This window comes from Sprattus sprattus (assembly GCF_963457725.1).
Source record: "Sprattus sprattus genome assembly, chromosome: 15".
Classification (NCBI taxonomy): Eukaryota; Metazoa; Chordata; class Actinopteri; order Clupeiformes; family Clupeidae; genus Sprattus; species Sprattus sprattus.
In genome coordinates, this window is record NC_137913.1 from 12,399,773 (window position 1) to 12,423,387 (window position 23,615).

Sequence of the window (23,615 nt, forward strand, 5' to 3'; positions counted from 1 at the left end):
GTGAGGTCGAAATAGATCTCTGTAACACTATAACATATAACAATAACAATAACATACAACAATTTAAAGAATAAGTAGGGCTAGCAGCAGTTTAAAGTGTGAAGTATGGTTATTTAATTAAGTTAAAAAAAGAAATTAAAAATTGTGGGAAGTGTATTGAATGAATGGGGAATCAGGGAGTAAGTGGTGGTGGCGACTGTTTAGTGGATCAGTGTTGAAGAAGAAGCCTTACAGTCTAGCTGTGTGTGTGTGTGTGTGTGTGTGTGTGTGTGTGTGTGTGTGTGTGTGTGTGTGTGTGTGTGTGTATGTGTGTGTGTGTGTGTGACTTTCTTTTGTACATATGACAGAATTTCACCTGCCCACACTGATGCAGAGCCCACCCCACCATGTACCAAACACAGGCACAGCCACCTAACGTCTGCCACTAAGACCTGATTACTCAAGCTGTTATACATATATTATATATTAAATATAAAAGCACATAAATGTATGTAGCTGAACTTGTGATTATGTAATAACCTAAGCAGCTACAAAAAAGATAGTTGGCTACAAATGGTCAGATGTATTTACATACATGTATACTATATATGTTGATTGTGTGTGTGCATCTAGACGCTTTACCTGACCACACTGTTGAGAACAGCCCACCAAGCACCAGCCCACAAAGCAGTGGAGTAACGTAGTTACGACGGGCCCAGGTGCAGGCTATTATGACAGGCCCTAGTCAGTGGTGTAAGGCAGTGGTTACCAATCATTTTACAGTCCCGTACCCCATGTTTGTAACTGCCGCCTCGCCACCATGCCCCCTCATTCTGCTCAGATATATTCAGCCTACACTTTATTCTGTGAAATTGTCAGGGTATGTCACTAAGCGCCGCCGCCCCCTCCCTGCACAGATATTTTTCTTTGGCAGAAAACCCCCCGGCTACGTTCCCCCAAGACCCTCAGGCCCAGGTGCAACCACACCTGCTGCACCCCCTATAGTTATGCCCCTGCCACCAAGCACCAGCCACAAGCAAAAAAACAACAAAACCTTTGACAAAAGCATGTACTTTCTGGAACTCTAAAATGTTAAATCTATTCATCCTTACAATTCTCATGAGGCTTTTATATATTTTGAAAAAATGACAACATAATTTCACTTACAATTTAACTCCTTAAACAGTTTGACCAATTCATAAGCAGTTATACAATTGTTTTGTAAATGTATATTTTCAGTAGGGGTATGACAACATGTCAACTGTTCTGATTGGAATTAAAACAATCTTCAAGTAGAAAATATATTTTTAAATCTGTGACTGTCTTATAAACTTGCTGTTTACACTGGCAGATAATTTGTTGTTGTAAATGTATATTTTCAGTAGGGGTATGACAACGTGTCAACTGTTCTGATTGGAATTAAAACAATCTTCAAGTAGAAAATATATTTTTATATCTGTGACTGTCTTATAAACTTGCTGTTTACACTGGCAGATAATTTGTTGTTCTGTGCAAGTTTACTGCCTTACCCAGAATGCATTAGGCATACGGGCAATACACTGTGAGATACATGTTGGAAGTCGCCCAGTAAAAATGATATCAAAACCCACACTGACCGTGTGAGCGTATTTTTGTTAAGTGCACTACACTGCATAACAGATAATATGAAGCACATTGAATGACCTTTGTATGTAATGTGCAGTATTAATATAAGTTTGTCTTATCTTTCCTGAACTATGTTTCATTCCTTGTCATTTTATTCCTCTAATGTAAACATGCTTTAATATCCTCCAGAGCTTTCACTAAATGGACTAAAAGAAAGAATATGGTTTAATAAGTGAAATTCTTGAAGGTTTTTTGACGGTCTTACCAGTATAGCCTAATGCAGCAGAACTGAGCTACACAACACTACTAAAGGTGAACACTTCAAAGGATCAAGCCACTTCCTCCCTCTCTCTCTCTCTCTCTCTGTCTCGCCCTCTCTCTCTCTCTCTCTTTTTCTTTCTCTCTCTCTCTCTCTCTCTCTCTCTCTCCCTCTATTTGTTTTATTTTTACAAATGTTTTACATTGTCTTCTTTCTTGAAAAAGAAAAAGAATAATGAAGAAAATGTCATATTATGTTAATGTCACACATTTCTAAATGAGTTGTCCACTGTCCACAATTTAAAATTGTATTCAATATGACTTAACACTTAAAGAAGGTTGTTCCTTTTTGTTATAAAGCAAGCAGTCTAAAAGGGCATCCATTTTGTGACACGTGGATGGACGTAGGATTGGACGAGGGCCGTTCTAGGGAGGAGTTTTGCGAACGGTCAATTGTGGGTTTATTGGAAGCTCATTCGGCACATGCGTTAAATGAGTTTAAAAAAAATCACGCATTAATCCTGTAAATTAATCATAACGCGGTAACGCATTATTTTTCACAGCTCTAGTAAAAACGAATGATCAGTTCAATTAATAGTATTCAATAACATCAGGAGAAGCAATCAATCTGATACCAGATCAGCCTGGAGCCCAACTAGCGTATCTCTCTCAGTGGTGGCAACGCTTTGCCTTCTAATCTGTAACAATAGCTATGACCACAGCGACCAAACACAAGACTACATAAACGCTGAAACTGAAATATGGAGGAACTTCAGGGCTACATATGTGACAAAGAAATACCACACTAATCCACACAGAGAGACAGATGAACATGGAGTTGGGAGGAGAGGAAATGCGAGCTGAATACTGGGGGTGTCTGAGATGGAGAATGCTCTCTAGCGCCACCAGCTGGTGGAGGTAAAGAGCAAGGAGCCGTTTCCCAAAAAACAGAGTGTAGAAGCCCTTAGGGGCCAAGGAAATCAGGATCTATTTCCCCAACGAGCATTTTCTGGAACATTAACCCTCTACAGTCCAATGCCTTTTAGACTTTTCTAAGTTGTCTGACATGCCTCGATGTTTTTGTACATTTCCCTTAACTAAAAACTAATCTGGATCATTAATGGTGTGACACTCAGATCAAGGAGGTCACTGAGGAGGAGAAAGAGGATGAAGGTGGAGACTATGCCAACACCACACCAGTAAGAGTAAAGGTAAAACATTGCCCACAGCCAAATAAACAGTTCCAAGAACACACTGGCACGGAGGATGATAAACATGGTGCTGTCATTGATTATTAGTCAGGAGCTCAGAGTCACTGGTGCCTCTGCTGGTTGAGGGAAGAATGCAGCTGGTCCTGAAAATGCTTTACCAATGGGGATTTTGGGTTTGGATATCCTGACAAAATAAAATCAGTTCCTTAAAATAATATTTGATGACTCCATGAGTTATTCGCTGTCAAAAATGTATTTATTGTGATATCAAGACTGAAAGACTATTTATTTACTTCCTTATTTACTTATTGTCTGTAAGTGTGTTTCTGAGTTTTGTATGGTGAGTGTTGGTGTTTGTACCTGTGTGACTATGTGTGTGTGTGTGTGTTTGTGGTTGTGTGTACCTGTTTGACTGTATGTGTGTGTGTTTTTGTGGTTGTGTGTGTGTATGTGTTTGTTCTCTGTATGCTGTGATGGAACTCTCGTGGGAAAAAGAACAAGACTTAACATACTAAACTTGTACTAAAAGGCTGCCAGGGCATCTGGCCTACTTAACTAGCCACAGATGAAACCACACTGCAATGACATTTCTGTTACTTTAAAATATAATCTTTGAAAATAACAGTTAAATATTGTGATGTCTGTTCTGTCAGTTCATCCTGATGAAATTTCTCTTAGAAAAAAGTGTTATATTAAGTAAAACAAATATTACACTTTTGTTAAATAAGTAAATAAATTCCAAACAAATTAATCAAAAACTCAAACTCCAAAGTTCAATCAAAAATTGGCATTTTTTAATTTTTTATATGACCACTGTATAAGACTATATGGAAGATTTTTTTAAAATAAATTAAACAGAGATCAGGTTATAATAAGAAACACAAATGAGTCCAGGAAAGGGGAGACTGGAAATACTACTTTGATTGTATTCAAATCTTTTACATCCAATTAAATGTGGACTACATGGCAGGGATTTCATATATCTCATATATTCATTTATCTTGTGATTATACATAATACAAAAAGTATATGAGATTCCAGGTTTCCAGGGTAACTTTTAATTAACTTCATTAGATTTTGAGCATCTTTCTTTCTTTCTTATGCTAAATACCATTTCAATTTCATAACATTAAACAATTCAAACACACATTTTGATGTATATTTATTTGTAGGGTAGTTTAAGATATAATTGTACTTTTAATAATTCTAACTAATCACTCATTTGATTGTGGGATCCTCAGACATTACTGTAAAATGTTTTGTATAAATTAACATATACTTTGTGTGTGTGTGTGTGTGTGTGTGTGTGTGTGTGTGTGTGTGTGTGTGTGTGTGTGTGTCAAAGTCAAAGTGTTTATTGTTGCATGCACCAAATTGCTTCAGCACAGCAAAATTCTTAGGACTTGGCCAGCATCATCATCTACGCTGTAGATGTCATACAGATAACAAGTAACATTTACCAAAAAATTACATAGAACTCTATAACACTTAACATACACATATAACATTAACATACAGCAATTTAAAGAACAACATATAACTCTGTCACACTATAACAATAAAACATATAACATATAACATATAACATATAACATATGACATATGACATATAACATATAACATATAACATATAACATATAACAATAACAATAACATACAACAATTTAAAGTAGAAGCAGGGCTAGCAGCAGTTTAAAGTGTGAAGTATGGTTATTTAATTAAGTTAAAAAAAAAAAAAAAAAAATTGTGCATATACTGTATATGTGGGAAGTGTATTGTATGAATGGGGGATCAGGGAGTAAGTGGTGGTTGCGACTGTTTAGTGGATCAGTGTTGCTGATTCAGAAGCCTTACGGTCTTGGGGAAAAAGCTGTTTGTTAGTCTGGTAGTCCGTGTTCGGGTGCTCCGGTAGCGTCTACCAGGCGGCAGCAATGAGAATAGTCCATAGCCTGGGTTGCTGTGGATCTTTTGTGCTTTCCTCAGGCATCTAGTGCTATAGATGCCTTGCACGGAGGGGAGATGGCTGCCGGTGATACGCTCCGCTGTCTTCACCACCCTATGCAGGGCCTTGCAGTCGGCAGCGGAGCAGCTACCATACCAGGCAGTCTTCTTCTTCTTTTCGTTTCACTGAAGCGTGATATTTATATGGCAGTTTCCCAGTCTTGTAGCCCCATCTGACCAGAGCATCTTTGGATCGTCCTGTTCTTGTTCTGAGGCAGTTTAGTGTTTTCCATTGGGTCCATGATGCTTCTGCACCAGGGGGTAGGTTTTCAGTGGGGGGTATTCCCATGCCAGTTGGAGGTGGGTCATTCTCAAGTTTTTCCATCCGTTGGATTCTGGTTTCTTCCCGAGACTTTGTTAGGGACTGGACATGGCTAAGAAAGCTTCTTCTTGACTTTAGCCGTTGGGCCGGAGGGTGACATCCATGGAGGAGATGGCGTTCAATGCTCTCAATGGTGCATCTGTAAAAGTTTGTGAGTGTTTTAGAAGACATGCCAAACTTCTTGAGTCTCCTCAAGAAATATAGCCGCTTCTGTGCAGTTTTGACTGCTGAGCCTGCCTGCATGGACCAGGTTAGGTCATCTTGATGTACACACCAAGGAATTTGAAGTTGGAGACTCTCTCCACTTCAGCTCCCTCGATGTGTATGGGGGTGTGTGTGCGTGTGTGCGTGTGTGCGTGTGTGTGTGTGTGTATGTGTGAACTGTAGGGTTTTTACTTACTTTGCAAACATTTCCTGTCAACATATCACACACCGTGCATCTAAATACTTCATCATACCACACTGTTGAGAGCAGATCACAAAGCACCAGCCACAAGCAAAAAAAAAAAAACCTTTGGCACCTTCGTTTGTATGAAAGCATGTACTTTATGACACTCTAAAATGTTCCATCTAATCATCTTTACAATTTTCATGAGGCTAGAAGGAAATTAATCAAATCAACAAGAACAGAATGTGATGAAAGGAAGTAATGAAATCAAATATGACAATAAAATATTAATCCACAAGCGCTTTTTTGAAAGCATACACACTGTTATGATGCATGCAGCTACCTGCAAAGATATATAAACACAACTGAAAAGGCTAAATACTGATAAGGCAAAGAGAGGAAAGAATACTTCAAACTGGCTTTGAAAAGGGCTTTTTGGAACAGTGAAGAATCAGAACTCTTTAAACTTATTTAAGAAGTCTTAAAAACGTAATTCTTGCATTAAAAGCAATTCATGATAAAAGTCAGAGTTTCTGTAACTGATAATAGTTTTGCAAATTGTAATGCTTTCTATTGTGTAATAGCCACAGAGGCCTTCAATAGCCACTGAAGCATGTGTCTGTTTCCGAGAAAAGGTCACAATTCCCTTAAATTGTAAATGTTTTATGTAAGGGGTTTTATTGAACTGTGAGCAACAAAACATAATAACAACTTAAAATTCTTTTACATCTGTATTAGGTTTCTTTTTTGTTTTAAATTGTTCTTGTCCTTTTACCAACATATGGGATGCATTTATTTTGTTTACTTTATCTCAAAATGTAACTCCTTAAACTATTCCACCAATTAATAAGCAGTTATACAATTGTTTTGTAATTGTTTATTTTCTTTATGACTACATGTAAACTGTTCAGAATGGAATTTAAACTAACTTTAAGTATAAAATATATATTTATTTCTGTGACAGTCTCATAATCTTGCTCTTTACACTGGCAGATAATATGAAGCACATTGAATTGACTTTGTATATAATGTGCTGTATAATTATAAATGTGTCTTATCTTGCTTGAACTATGTTTTTTCCTTGTAATTTAATTCCTCCAATGTAAATATGCTTTAACATCCTCCAGACCTTTCACTAAATGGACTAAAGGAAAGAATATGGTTTTTTAAGTTGAAATTCTTGAAGGTGTTTTGGTCATCTTAGTATATAGCCTAATGTAGCAGAACTGCACTACACAACACTATTATAGTTTAATACTTCAGAGGACCCAGCCACCAGCCTCCCTCGCTTGTTCTCTCTTTTGTTTTCTTTCATAAACAATGTATAAAATAAAGTAGGCTTTTCAAATTTGTAGTTTATTTATTTGTTTTACTTTTAGACAAGTTTGACAAGTAGAATAATGAAGAAAATTGCATTTTATTTTAATGTCTACAATTTTAAAATGTATTCAACATCACTTAACACTTAAACAACGTTGTTCCTTCTTGTTAAAGCAAGCAGTCTAAAAGGACATCCATTTTGTGACATGCTGATTCAGACAACATTCATATATACACAAAATAGCATCAGTATTTATTTTCTTCACAAATGAGCTATGTGTAAAAACTAATAATCAGTTCAACAAACAGTATTAAAATCAGGAGAAGTAATCAATCTGATACCAGATCAGCCTGGAGCCCTACTAGCGTATCTCCCTCAGTGGTGGCAGCGCTCTGCCTTCTGATCTGTGAGCAGACCAGCACACACAGCAGCGGGTCAGTAATCACCCTTAAAAACATAGCAGAGGTGGTCAGCAGCCATGCAAGCGCTGGTACACGGTAAAATGGGTGACCGTATATGAGAGGGTAAAAGGGGTAATCGTACGTGAAGGGTGATGTGTAGACTGCCAGGCACATGACTACCATGACAGGCAGGTAAACAAACAAAAATGACACAATTGATGCCGTGGTAACCAGCATGGCTGCCCTTCTTCCCTGCCGAGGTGAGGAGGCCTGAGAGATGATTGGACGGTCAGTGAGGGCTAGCACACATGTGACAATAGCCATGACCAGAGCGACCACAAGTGAACACAAGACTACATAAACGCTGAATCTGAACAATGGATAGACCATGTGATTACTGCAGCGAATAATAAATGACACAGTAGCCCACACAGAGAGACAGATAATCATCGAGTTGAGAGGAAAGGCAATGTGAGCTGAATACTGGCGGCGTCTGAGATGGAGAATGCTCTCTAGTGCCACCAGCTGGTGGAGGTAAAGGGCAAGGGGCCGTGTTCCAAAAAACAGAGTGGAGCTGACCCAACTAAAAATATGTGGCCCATCGATAATCTGGATCATTAATGGTGTGACAACCAGATCAAGGAGGTCATTGAGGAGAAGGAAGATGATGAAGGTGGAGACTCTGCCAACACCACGCCAGTAAGAGTAAAGGTAATATACAGCCCACAGCCAAATAAACAGTCCAACGAACACACTGGCCCAGAGAATGTCCTCCATTACTTGTCAGTCAGGAGCTCAGAGTCACTTATGCCTCTGCCGATATCAGGAAGAACACAGCTGGTCCTGAAGATGCTTTACCAATGAGGATTTTGAGTTTGGATTTCCTGCCAAAATTAAATCAGTTTCTTAAATTAACATTTGATATCGCTATGATATACTTGCTGTCAAAAATGTATTTGTTGTGATATGAAGACTGAAAGATATTTATTTACTTACTTACTTATTTACTTGTTGTCTGTAAGTGTGTTTCAGAGTTTTGTATGGTGAGTGTTGGTGTTGGTGTATGTACCTGTGTGACTTTGTGTGTGTGTATTTCTGGTTGTGTGTACCTGTTTGACTGTATGTGTGTACGTGTTTGTGGCTGTGTGTGTGTGTGTGTGTGTGTGTGTGTGTGTGTGTGTGTGTGTGTTTGTTCTCTACATACTGTGATCGAACTCTCGTGGGAAAAAGAACAAGACTTAATGTACTCAGCTTGTACTAAAAGGCTGCCAGGGCATCTGGCCTACTTAACCAGCCACAGATGAAACCACATTGTGATGACATTTCTGTTACTTTAAAATATAATCTTTAAGAAGTCAAACGGTTAAAAATGGTGTGAAAAAAGTGTTATATTAAGTAAAACAATAAGTAAAAAACTCAAATTCAAAAGATCATTCAAAAATTGGCGATTGATAATTTTGTGATATGACCACACAGAGTAAATGGAAGATATATATATGGGCCATTCTACCGAATTCGTGTAATATGCAGTCCCTCAACAATAAAATCTATTTACAAAACAATTAGGTATTTAGGCATAGATATTAAATTAGAAAATGTTATGGTCTATATAAACCCAATGCATTACATGAGATAGTGATAAGCTAAATATATACAAAATCATCATTTATAGGGTACTTTCTATTGGGAAGTAGCTGTTCCCAACCCTGACATCTAAATTTCAATGCCTTTAAATAACACTTTTCAATTTTTTTTTATTTTTTTCAATGATTTAATTTCAAAGATCTTTATGATTGGGATGAAACAGAACTTGGAATATTTAGATTTAGTGTGGGTTTAATTTTTAAATCAATTTACTATACTCAAAAAATCATGTCCCTAGTTTTCATGTCACTACCGAAACACAAGAGTTTTAGTCCATAGGCTGAGCCTGTGTTTTAGCCACGACTCTGCATTTTTGACCATGCAGTGACACTGCATCTCTGTCCCTCATGGTTGAATGGTAAGTAGCTAAATCCCATAGTTTTTATATAAATGTGTTCCAAAGTCTGAAAATCGACGTGTAACCTTAAGAATTGTCACTACCGAAACGCATGTTTTCTTCAATTAAGTAAACCTTTTGGGGTTTCATGGAAAATCTTATGTTTGTATGTGTGTACACCTCTTCAAAGATGTGTTTGCAAGCCGTGTGCTTGCTAGAATTCTTTATTTATGCTTAAAGTTAGCTAGAATTGTCACTACCGAAACAGTCACTACCGAAACATATGGTAGTGACCAGATGATTTTGGTAGTGACAAAATTAAATGGCAAGTAGTTCAATCCCATAATTTTTAAATAAATGTGTTGTGTGGACTAAAGGGAGGCCCAGAGCACCTTTTGGATGATTTTGGGAGAGAAATGAACATCCATCCAACAGTGCAGTCACTACCGAAACAGTGCTGTCACTACCGAAACAGATAAATTTACCTTGAAAATTTGGTAAAAAATTCATTTCTATGGATTTCATTGTGAAAATCTTCAAGAAATATTTTTTAAAATACTCTTCAGAGAAGGGAAGGAAACACAATCTGAACAGGTCAATAATAATACTTTTTTTACTATAGTAAATGTGATGTTTCGGTAGAGACAATTTTTGGAAGAGGAAAAATATTCCAACACATTCTGAAAATACAATATAAAACTTGACAGTTCTTTTACTAGATATGTGTACTTTAGATATGGTACAATATACATACGGTCAAAGTTTTGGGAAAAAAACATACAAAAATTCAAAATATATCCGACATGACTTTGCATCAATTCGGTAGAAAGGCCCATATATATATATAAAAATTAAAAAAAAACAGATATCAGGTCATAATAAAAAACATGACTGAGTCCTGGAAAGCGGTGACAGCAAATACTACTTTGATTGTCTTAAAATATTTTACATCCAATTAAATGTGGCTTACATGGCAGGGATTTCATTTATTACTGTATCTTGTGATTATACATAATACAAATATATGAGATTTTCCAGGGTAACTTTGTATTAACTTCATTAGATTCTATGCATCTTTCTTTCATGCTAAATACCATTTAAATTTCAATGTTTAATTAACCTGAAAATTAAACAATACAAACACTGATATTGATGCATATGTGATGCATATTTATATGTAGGGTGGTTCGATATAATTGTAGTTTTAATAATTCTAACCTATTGCACATTTGACTTATCAATAAAAATGTAGGGTGTTAATGAAAGCCCAGTTTCAACAAATGTTAGCATTATTTGAAACTAAATCATTATACATGAACTGTTTAAAAAAACTCTCTGCAACCTTAAATCAGAAGCTTACCTTTAACCGTCTTGCTCCACTTCAGACTGTCACCCTTTAACCATCTGTGTGTGTCAGAGTGGAGTAGGTACACAAGTTATTAAATAAGAGATAACATCATCAGGAAGGCTGAAGAAGGAGATATGATCGACTCAACAGTGCCCCCAATGGTAGGCCACAGTTTTGTCCATCCATCACTCGTTCAGAATCAAGAGAGAACAGACTTCGGTGATATTGATAATGCTTTCTATATTCCCAGCTGGCGGAGCCCATGAGAGAGCACAAGCATAACTTCACTCAATCCTTCTCACTACGACACCTAGTGGCTAAAAGAAGGTATCACTTTTGCAGGCCAAAGCAAAACTTCCAAGTCAAAGATGGGCTCAAAGAAGTACACCGTTGTCCTGCAAGAAAAACTTGCTTCCTTTTGCTCTGACAATGTTCTCCAACTCAGTGGAGAGTTTTTGTCCAGTTGAACAATGCTCCATGCCACGCATCCAGGTCAGTTAAGGTGTGCTTGAAGGACCACCACATCAGGACCCTAAAAACAAATGCGTTGGCTCAACGCAGAAAATTAACGCAACCGTTTGCATCAATCTTTTTTGAGTTATGACAACTTCTAATGAAATTAAGTTCAACCAAAGATCTAAATTGAGTTGGGGGAATTAGCTTTTCCTCTACAACCAAGGGAATTTTTAAGTACCACTAACTTAATAATTGTTAGCATAAACAAAAGTTTTTAAGTTGATAACTCAAAAAAATTAAGTTGTTCCAACAAGTTTTTCCACATTATTTAAAAGGAGTTTTTAAGCGTTATGTACTTAATTACCATAATCAGGAACACAAGTTTTTAAGTTGGCAACTGTAAAAAATTAAGTTGCTCCAATTAGATTTTTTTTCAGTATTTTGTTTTTCGCTTTTTCATGTTTTTGTTCATGTAGCTTTTAAGAAATTATTTAATTCAAGAACAAAATTGTTAGGCAATTAACTTTTTCTATATTAAATTGCAGTTGAGTACTTGAACACTCAATATATAAATCTTGAAAAAACAACAACACAAATGTAAATTGCCCAACAAATTATAAATACATACATTTGCAATATTGCCTTAAGTAAAGTAGTAAGCATACTTAGTTATGCCATCACAGCAAAGTTATAGGCCTTTATGTATTTAAAACCACAGTGCCAAACGTGTAAAATGTGTGTTGTTAACTCCAGTTTAAAAATTATTTTGTAAAACATTTGTTAACATTTAGCAAACTTTTACAACTCTTATTAGTGAAGGACCCACTTGCAGACATCACAGCTCAAGTTTCAAAGATTTTAATCAAACTCATAGGCAACGATGCAAAGGGAAAAGGCAGTCTCGTGGTCAACAGGCAGGCATAGGTCAAAAATCCGAGAATCAAAACAGAGTTCATGGCAGAAGTATCCAAAAAAGGAATCCAACAGGCTCAGGTCAAGGAACAGGCAAACGTCAAAAACATATACAGCCAGGATGAACATGAACACATAACATGAATACAAAAACAAGACTCAAACAGCACAGTTACTAACAGAAAAAGGTGCAATTTTCAAATAATGCTAAAATACATAGGCAACGATGCAAAGGGAAAAGACATGGCAGAGGTTGCCCATGACCATGGCGTAACCTGTAATGTTTTAGCAACCCTGTTTTTGTAGAGGTTTCAAATGTACACATTTTGCAGCCCCAGACCATTTTGCCCAAGATATGGGCCAACATATGCTAAACTAATGTATGTAGCCTTTTAGACCATGAAAAATGCAAACTTTAGGTTGTATCACAATAGTAACCAAAATCGAAAATCATTTACAATGCAAAAAAAAAGAAACCCTCTTCCTCTACTACTTTAATCTCTATCACAGAAATATCAACAATCCAAATGCTAGGCTACACTTGCTAACATTTGATGGAATGTTGTAGCTAAACAAAGCTAATGCTAGTCATATTTAGCAGTGAATTTCGGCCATCCAACCCTTTAGTTTAGCATAGCAGTGGATAAGAATGATTAAGTAGAGTTTAATTGTAAATTAAATGAAACTTGCCTTGAAAATGTCATTTATATTATACCACTTTGTAATAGAACTTTGTTCTGCCTACAGGTCTTCTAACACAGTCTTAACTGTCTGAAGTTGCCCAGGAATTTGAACTGGGTAGAGGAGGAGCCTAGAACTCCTGAACTCAAGGTGGAGAAAAATTAAGTTCTCAAGCCAATTACATTAAGTTACTACAACTTAAATTTAGTTTTAATTCAATGAATGCAGAAATTTGAGTTTGAATTACAAATAATATTAAGTTGATGTAATTACCAACATTATTAAGTCAACACAACTCATTTAAATAATGTTTGCAACTTAAAAGGTTGATCTAAATCGATAAATTCGAATTTTTACCTTGAAACCATGCATTTAATTAAGTAGTGGTAAAAGGTCCCCTGAATTACTTTTTAGAGTGTGGCCAGCCCTATTCCCAGACCTGAATCCCATTTAAAACCTCTAGAATATGATCAAGAGGAAGATGGATGGTCAAAAGCCATCAAAAAAAGCCGAGCTGCTGCCAGGAGTAGTATAAAGTCACCCAACGGCAATGTGAAAGACTGGTGGAGAGCATGCCTAGACACATGAAAGCTGTGATTGTAAATCAAGGTTATTCCACCAAATATTGATTTCTGAAACCTTCCACAGGGAAAACATTAGTATTGTGTTGTTTAAAAAGGAATACAAACTTGTTTTCTTTGCATTATTCAAGATCTGAAAACACGGCATCTTTTTTGCTATTTTGACCAATTGTCATTTTTCTGCAAATAAATGCTCTAAATGACAAAATTGTATTTGAAATTTGGTAGGAATGTTGTCAGTAGGTTGTAGAATGAAACGAAAATGTTCATTTTACTTTAACACATACCAATAAATAGTAAAACCAGAGAAACTGATAATTTTGAAGTGGTCTCTTAATTTTTTTGGCGGCTGTATAATTGCACTTTAATTCGTACTAATCACTCATTTCACATTTCAATAAGATTTTAGGCTGTTACGTTATACTGTAATAGCCATTCTCAGCATATTCTAGCAGTAGCCTACCTGACTCACTTTGTTACAAAACATGAACTGTTTGAAAATACACACACATACACATTTTTCTCCCTTTTTAAACACCTCTCTGCAACCTTTAATCAGGAGCTTACCTTTAAGTCTCTTGCACCTCTTCAGACTGCGTCACCCTCTAACCGTCCGTGTGTATGAGGGTGGAGTAGAAAAGACATCAGATAAGGAACGCTGAAGAGGGAGATATGATCTACTCCACAGTGCCCCCACTGGTAGGGCAGGAAACCACAGAGCACCACGCAAATTGGCCACCTTGGCCCAGACTTTATTTATATATTCATATTGATCCATCTATATATTCAATTAGTTGTTTACTTTTACATTCATGAATTTTTACTGACATTTAGAGCTGTAGGAAGAAGTAACCTTATTAAATCCAAAGTGACGTGTTAGGTGTGAATCCATCTGTTTCTGACCACTTGATCATCTTTTTTGTGGCAACAGTTTTGACAGAGTGTTGTGCTCATTCAACACTGGCTCAAACAGAATCAAAAGAAACACACTTCAGTGATATTGATGTTGCTTTCTATATTTCCCAGTTGGGGGAGCCCATGAGAGAGCACAATCATATAATAAAAAATAAAAAAAAAGCATAACTTCACTCAATCCTATTTCCCTCCTTCTCACTACGCCATCTAGTGGCTAAAAGAAGGTATTACTTTTGCAGACCAAAGCAAGACTTCCAAATCAAAAATGAGCTCCATCATGGGCATTGAGTATATCATTCACAAGGTGGATTAGAACACCAGGCACATGAAACATTTAAATGATTACTGAATGATTGTCAGCAGTTGTCACCTATACAAATACATACCAAAGAAAACACTCCCCTGGACTTAAGCAAAAGCATCTGGAGTCCTGCTAAGCCCAGTCAAGTTTGGAAATGTTTTTGTTTGTAGAGTGCAAATTGTGTTATTAGAATGCATGAGTAATTCAATAGAACTGTGCAGTGCATGTTTGTCCGGGATCCCTTTATGGTTCCAGGCGGCCCTTTGGGCCGCGACAGACCTCACCTCAGCGATTTTCTCCGCTCACAGCAGAGGTATTGTACACTCACACAGACACACACTTAAATAAATGCTCCGAACCTTCTGTTGTCCTCAGGGATAGATTACTGAACGGCCTACCGGGCTGAGCTCAGGGGGCCCCTATGCCAGAGCTTCTGCGTGAAGTCGCTGTTATGTATCTCTTAATTGTGGTTGAAAGAGGTGTTTTTGGTTAATTTGCTGTTGGCTTTAATTGGGTGTGCCTGTGCTGTGTTAGAAAATGTGCATGTGCGCCAGGGGCATTACTATAAACAATGCAGCCAGCATGGAGGGTTCGTAGACATAGGCGGCCCTGCTTTTATACTTTTCTCGAACATATGACTGTCAAAGTGTTTGTTTTGAATTATTTATGACACCTTATGCTATATATGCCCACGGAATGGCAAACATGTCTCTGTCATGGTTTTCAAAAACAATTTAATCTTTATTTTTCAATATTTTCTTTGTTATTTTTGTCATATACATATACACAATGATGATTGCTAGGTAAAATGTATCTTGTCCATCCAACACATTGTTGGTCAAATTGATATATGCCAACTGGTGTTTGTGTGTGCATGTGCGTGCGTGTTTTGCGAGCACACAATATTTTTTTTGCAAAGGGGGGGCGAGTGGGGGGACTGCCCCAGCAGAGCGCTTTATTTAAGGTACTGCAGTACAAAGGACAATAGGGGGCACAAGAGATTCACCAGAGTTCCAGTCGGCACATCCAGACCTCCAGCCCCCAGCAGGCCAGTCCCAAGGCTGGGAACAGGTGTGGCAGAGGAGGGCGAGGGGCCGAGCTGAGGCGGAGGCCCAGCAGCAGAGGAGCGCGGAGGAGACGTCCAGGATGAGGGAGAGCCTGAGCCAGGTGTTCCCGGGGCAGGCAAGTGCAGTGACGCTGGCCCTACAGACGCACACGACCCTCACGGACGTGAACCTGCTATCCCACTTCTATGTGTGTGTGTGTCTCTTTCTGTGTATGTGTGTGTCAGTGTGTGTCGACATAAGTGTGTGGGAGGCATTTTGAGAATGTGTATGTGTGTTATGGTTGGTCAAGACCACACTACTAAAATGATGAATAACTTATTTACTGAATCTTAATGCGGAATTAACTTCATAGTGAAATTTGTTTTCCTGTTTATGTGGTGAAAGTATGTCTACATTGCTGGAGTATTGTTTTTCAACCACTGTGCCATGAAAAAAACATTTTTTTTATTTTACATGTTGTCACTTCATTGGTGAGAAAAATCACTATGTGCGAGAACAGCCAACTTGATGTTTTTGTGTGTGTGTCATCGCGCTGTTGGTGGTATGAAGGCTCAATATTCCCCTTTGCCTGTGGTAGGCGGTACGCAGCGTAATTAATAGGCAGATTTGCTGAGGCGAGATTAAGAGATAGGTACAGTACACGCAAAAAAGTCTAATGGAGAATTTTTGAAAAGAAAAGTAGTTGAACTCGGTCCTAATCAAGATCCCGACACCTGATCCAGATGATGAGCTGTATCAAAAGAAGGCTAAAATGGTGAGCTCAAGAAGGAAATGTAAATATTTGCGATCAGGGGACGGGGGCGTGGCAGCCACGGTTAGTGAGAGTTTAAAATTATATTGGCAAAATTTGCGGTCAGATGACCGGGGCGTGGCAGCGCGGTTAGTGAGAGTTTAAAATGATATTGATAGTTTTCAGCTGACGTCAGAATGACCAGCTGGCGGGCAAAAAGTCGTTCCACAGCTGTTTAACACGGAAATGAATACAGGAACCCCCCACCTTTCAAGCTCTTTTAATATAAGTTAGTAAAATGCCAGACAGTTGTTGCTCGGTTGGCTGTTTAAATCGGCGAGGAGACAAGCCGGGATTTTGTTTTTATCGCATTTAAAACCCGCCCACGTTGCTGCCAGCTGATAAAAAAAAAAAATATTTCGCCGTTGCTGCCAGCTGATTGTACGTAGACGTCTTCTGGGTCAACTTTTTTCGGACACACTGTAACGTAGCCTTACTTTTGGAGCTGCAAATAAAAGCAATTGGCCTTCAAAATTCCTGTGTCCCTAGCAAGCTTAAAACGCCACTTGCAAACTAAACACCCTGCGCTCCAAGACAAGGACCTTGACTATTTTGTTTGTATGCGTGACAGCACTGTCAAACAGGCCACTATGATGACAAAGGTCACAAAGGTGTCCGAGAGAGCCCTGGAAGCTAGCTATTTAGTAGCGGAACTTCTAGCTAAGTAAAAGCCACACACTGTGGGGGAATCATTGATATTATCCGCCTGCAAAGCCATTGTCAATGTCATGCTAGTCCCAGATGCAGTGAAGGAGATTGCTAAAGTTCCCCTCTCAGATAACACCATCGCGAGACGTATTGATGAGGAATTACGTGTGTGCCTCTCATCAATTCCTGCCCGGATACAACGTTTGTGTGCATCTAAACAGGCCCAGATTTCGCATTAAGTGAGTACTATGTCACTTCATAATAAATGTATTGTCGTGTGGCGGCATAGTTGTTTCCATAAATTATGCTGCGCGAAGGGTGCACAATGTTCTGTTTTTAAAGTATTACCGCTTATCTCCCTCTGGAACGAAATACTGTTTTCTGATTGGCTAATGGGGTGTACATTAAGTTGGTGGAACCGCACACCTTGGACGTAGTCCCAGTAGAAAAGTTAAATCGCCGTTCCATATCAATGCTCTTGAATGGTTACCATTGACAACCAACGTAACGTTAATTTTTTGACAGCTAGGATAATTTGAACAAAGATGGCGGCGTGTTGGGAGAAGTTAGTGGGAAATGTTTTATGTGAATTAAGCTATCTACACGAATTTTTATGTGTCTAAATTGACTCGGTTAGTTGTTTATGTGCTACACGAATGTTGCAGAGTATTGTAAGTCTTAACAGAAAGTCTCGAATATTATTTATAGGCGGCTGCTAGCGCTAAGACAAAAAACCCATCGAAACAGATAGTAGCTCACACAGCTAACTAGCCGGCTCGATTGTGAGTCTTCGACCAAAATTATCAAACTTGACCTCCCTGTTGCTCTGTCCAACTTCACCATCAACGGAAACGTGGAGTTCAACTGTAAATAGTAAAACCTTATGAACAACACCTGTGTCCGTGTGTCCGTTTACAGATGTGAGCTCATGAGTGTCACTTTGCAGCAATGCCCGGGGAAACTTAAGGTCCAGTTCCACGCACTACTTTCTCTAACGGGAGCACTAGGCTTCAAATCAAGAATTCATCAGGTTATTATGCATTTTAAATTTCCTAAAGATAAAGGAAATTCTAAATAATAATAATAATAATAATAAAATGTTTTTTGGATGTTGTAAATGGGAGATAAGCGGGATAACGGCCTCCGAGCTGTGCAGTTCTTCGCGTCGTGGAGTTCTTTGCCCCGCAGCGTCCATTAACTTTGTAGAACTGCACAGCTCGTCGTCTGTTATTCCTTACTTAACGATGTTCATATACCATGACAGTTGTCGTTCTAATTGCATGTCTTTTGCTCTACGGGCGTGTGGCGGTAATGCAGCCGGTCCAAAATTACCTGTACCTGGGCATAAAGCCGTGCCATCTTGGCATTAGGATGATGTTAAGTTTAATAAAATACAACAAATAGAACACGCGTTTCCCTTATTTCTTGAGTATATTATGCTCATGCTGTAACGATGTTTGGGTTTAGATTTTCATATCATTTCAGTTGTTGGTGTGCCGTGAGATTTTTTCTGTGTCTTAAGTGTGCCTTGACACAAAAAAGTTGAAAAACACTGGTCTAACTATTAGAATCCCTAAAGTTTTATTTTTTTTATCATGTGTATTTGCAAGTCTTAATGTGAATACGTATTTCGATCTAAAGACCCAAGTATTTACACCAGTGGTTTTTCCTGTTCAAAAACAAGTCAAAGACAGGATTTAAGTTGGCAATTGGACAACAGCATCAAGCATTTTTTTTACATGTGTGTGTGTGCGTGCGTGTGTGTGTGACTTTCTTTTGTACATATGACAGATTTTCCCTGTAAACATATTTTGCAATAATGAAAACAGGTCACCTGCCCACACTGATGATACCAGAGGCCACCCCACCATGCCCCAACCACAGGCACAGACATACCTTACGTCTGCCACTAAGACCTGATTACTCCAGCTGTTACACATATATTATATATTAAATATAAAAGCACATAAATGTATGTGTACAAATAATTTAAACTAACTATTTAAAATAAAATGCGGTTTCTTGGTATTGATGGAATCACAGTGACTGATAACCTATCTTTGCTATTCTTATAGCTGAACTTGTGATTATGTAATAACCTAAGCAGCTACAAAAAAGATAGTTTGCTACAAATGGTCAGATGTATTTACATACATGTATACTGTATATGTTGATTGTGTGTGTGCATCTAGACGCTTTACCTGACCACACTGTTGAGAACAGCCCACCAAGCACCAGCCCACAAAGCAGTGGAGTAACGTAGTTACGACGGGCCCAGGTGCAGGCTATTATGAAAGGCCCTAGTCAGTGGTATAAGGCAGTGGTTACCAATCATTTTACAGTCCCGCACCCCATGTTTGTAACTGCCGCCACGCCACCATGCCACCTCATTCTGCGCAGATATATTCAGCCTACAACACTTTATACTGTGAAATTGTCACTAACCGCCGACGCCATGCCCCCTCCCTGCACAGATATTTTTCTTTGGCAGAAAACCCCCCGGCTACGTTCCCATAAGACCCTCAGGCCCAGGTGCAACCGCACCTGCTGCACCCCCTATAGTTATGCCCCTGCCACCAAGCACCAGCCACAAGCAAAAAAACAACAAAACCTTTGACACAAGTTTTTTTTTACAAAAGCATGAACTTTCTGGAACTCTAAAATGTTAAATCTATTCATCCTTACAATTCTCATAAGGCTTTTATATATTTTGAAAAAATGACAACAGAATTTCACTCACAATTTAACTCCTTAAACAGTTTGACCAATTCATAAGCAGTTATACAATTGTTTTGTAAATGTATATTTTCAGTAGGGGTATGACAACATGTCAACTGTTCTGATTGCAATTACAACAATCTTCAAGTAGAAAATATATTTTTATATCTGTGACTGTCTTATAATCTTGCTGTTTACACTGGCAGATAATGTGTTGTTATGTGCAAGTTAACTGCCTTACCCAGAATGCATTAGGCATACAGGCAATACACTGTGAGATACATGTTGGAAGTCGCCCAGTAAAAATGATATCAAAACCCACACTGACCGTGTGAGCGTATTTTTGTTAAGTGCACTACACTGCATAACAGATAATATGAAGCATGTAATGTGACCTTTGTATGTAATGTGCAGTATGAATATAAGTCTGTCTTATCATTCCTGAACTATGTTTCATTCCTTGTCATTTTATTCCTCTAATGTAAACATGCTTTAATATCCTCCAGAGCTTTCACTAAATGGACTAAAAGAAAGAATATGGTTTAATAAGTGAAATTCTTGAAGGTTTTTTCAAGGTCTTACCAGTATAGCCTAAGGGGCCGATCACACAGGACGTGACTTTTAAAAGCGCGTCGCTAGCAAAACCATTGTTTTCCTATGGTACGGCGCGCCTTTCATGTGCGCCTTTTAAACGCCGCGCCTTGCGCTTTTCTGGCGGTTTAACGGCGCGCCTAAAAGTTAAAATATTCTCAACTTTAAGCGCAAGGCGCGGAGTTGCACATTTTAGCAGTTTATAACTATGAGGAATTATACAACTCCAGATGTAAGAATTATTCGAATTCTATACGGTGGACACATGCGTGGACCTGCGTGAGCAACCAATTGGCCGTCTCTACACTATGCCTTTTATAAATGCCTTTAAAACAAATAGGCTAGCTGGCTAGCTAACTGTAAGCACCACTCCACAGGCGCATAGGCGCTTTTCCCCAGGTGCATCTTGCCAACGCGCTTTCGATGCGACTGCGCTTATAAAAGTCGCGTCCTGTGTGATCGGCCCCTAAGGCTAGGTTCACACTAGACTCCTTTTTTTAGAAAAAAACGCCGCCTTCTGCGCCTTTTTTACATGCTATGGGAAAAAGCAAAAAAGCGGACGCCTTTTCAAAAAGGCGCCGCCTTTTAAAAACTTCTAAAAAAGCGCAACCTCCAACGCCTTTTTGAGTTCAATTTTCTCAACTTTTCAGAAAAGCGCCGGGTGACGTCAAGCGCCTTTTTGACAGCTGACCTATCAGGACGAGGAGAGTAGGTAGTCGCGTACCTTCCCTAGTAACCTTCTATCTTAGTTTAACCAACCAAACACCGTAGACCATCGTATTTGAACCTAGAAGTTTTTAGTTTAACTTTTTTTTGCTTAGATGTTTAGAAAGTTACCGAGAAATAGACACTGTACAATTTAAAAACCACATTATTGTAACTGAAAAATATGTCTAAGAGTATTTGCGAGGTGTCTGAGCTACCTAACTAATGTTAGCATGCTACTAGCCGTTAGCGATTAACTGTGTTTTTGCAAAGCATCTGCCCAAACTTTCTTTTCCCGACATTGACATGTATCTTGTCCATAATCCATGCCCATAAACCGGAGATTTCAAGCGTAGGGAAATAATATTTGATGACTCCATGAGTTATTTGCTGTCAAAAATGTATTTATTGTGATATCAAGACTGAAAGACTATTTATTTACTTCCTTATTTACTTATTGTCTGAAAGTGTGTTTCTGAGTTTTGTATGGTAAGTGTTGGTGTTTGTACCTGTGTGACTATGTGTGTGTGTGTTTTTGTGGTTGTGTGTACCTGCTTGACTGTATGTGTGTGTGTGTTTTTGTGGTTGTGTGTGTGTGTGTGTGTGTTTGTTCTCTACATGCTGTGATGGAACACTCGTGGGAAAAAGAAGAAGACTTAACATACTCAACTTGTACTAAAAGGCTGCCAGGGCATCTGGCCTACTTAACCAGCCACAGATGAAACCACACTGCAATGACATTTCTGTTACTTTAAAATATAATCTTTGAAAAGAACGGTTAAATATTGTGTTCTTCGTCTTCGTCTTTCTGTTGACACATTTTGTCTGTTCTGTCAGTTCATCCTGATGAAATTTCTCTTACAAAAAAGTGTTATTATATTAAGTAAAACAAATATTACACTTTTGTTAAATAAGTAAATAAATTCCAAACAAATTCATCAAAAACTCAAACTCCAAAGTTCAATAAAAAATTGGCAATTTTTATTTTTTTATATGACCACTGTATAAGACTAAACTTATTTAACTTTTTTAAATAAATTAAACAGAGATCAGGTCATAATAAGTAACACAAATGAGTCCAGGAAAGGGGAGACTGGAAATACTACTTTGATTGTCTTCAAATCTTTTACATCCAATTAAATGTGGCCTACATGGCAGGGATTTCATATATATCTCATACATTCATTTATCTTGTGATTAAACATAATACAAGTATATGAGATTCCAGGTTTCCAGGGTAACTTTTAATTAACTTCATTAGATTTTGAGCATCTTTCTTTCATGCTAAATACCATTTAAATTTAAATTTCATAACAATAAACAATACAAACACAAATTTTTATGTATATTTATTTGTAGGGTAGTTTAAGATATAATTGTACTTTTAATAATTCTAACTAATCACTCATTTGATTGTGGGATCCTAAGACATTACTGTAAAATGTTTTATATGAATTAACATATACTGTGTGTGTGTGTGTGTGTGTGTGTGTGTGTGTGTGTGTGTGTGTGTGTGTGTGTGTGTGTGTGTGTGTGTGTGTGTGTGTGTGTGTGTGTGTGTGTGTGTGTGTGTGTGTGTGTGTGTGTGTGTGTGTGTGTGTGTGTGTGTGTGTCAAAGTCAAATTCAAAATGTTTATTGTTGCATGCACCAAATTGCTTCAGCACAGCAAAATTCTTAGGACTTGGCCAGCATCATCATGTAGATGTCATACAGATAACAAGTAACATAGAACTCTATAACACTTAACATACACATATAACATTAACATACAGCAATTTAAAGAACAAAATATAACTCTGTAACACTATAACAATAAAACATATAACATATAACATATGACATATAACATATAACATATAACAATAACAATAACATACAACAATTTAAAGTATAAGTAGGGCTAGCAGCAGTTTAAAGTGTGAAGTATGGTTATATAAAAAATGTAATTAAAAATTGTGCATATAGTATATGTGGGAAGTGTATTGTATGAATGGGGGATCAGGGAGTAAGTGGTGGTGGCGACTGTTGAGTGGATCAGTGTTGCTGATTCAGAAGCCTTACAGTTTGGGGGGAAAAGCTGTTTGTTAGTCTGGTAGTCCGTGTTCGGATACCAGACGGCAGCAATGAGAATAGTCCATAGCCTGGTCGGCTGTGGTCCTTCAAAATCTTTTGTGCTTTCCTCAGGCATCTAGTGCTATAGATGCCTTGCACGAAGGGGAAATGGCTGCCGGATCTTTGGATCGTCCTGTTCTTGTTCTGAGGCAGTTTAGTGTTTTCCATTGGGTCCATGATGCTTCTGCACCAGGGGGTAGGTTTTCAGTGGGGGGTATTCCCATGCCAGTTGGAGGTGGGTCATTCTCAAGTTTTTCCATCCAGAGTTGGATTCTGGTTCCTTCCCGAGACTTTGTTAGGGACTGGACATGGCTAAGAAAGC

The 23,615-nt window shown here is 38.1% G+C and overlaps 1 pseudogene across 1 annotated transcript in view; it reads left to right on the plus strand.

Moving 5' to 3' along the window:
• The window catches only part of LOC308376283, a 53,365-nt pseudogene that overhangs the window by 23,382 nt on the left and 6,368 nt on the right, over positions 1 to 23,615 (plus strand). Inside the window, exons 6-9 of the transcript in view lie at positions 2,979 to 3,041; positions 8,123 to 8,185; positions 14,917 to 14,974; positions 15,635 to 15,915. The product of the transcript in view is annotated as an uncharacterized misc_RNA (transcript). The remainder of the gene's footprint in view (positions 1 to 2,978; positions 3,042 to 8,122; positions 8,186 to 14,916; positions 14,975 to 15,634; positions 15,916 to 23,615) is intronic.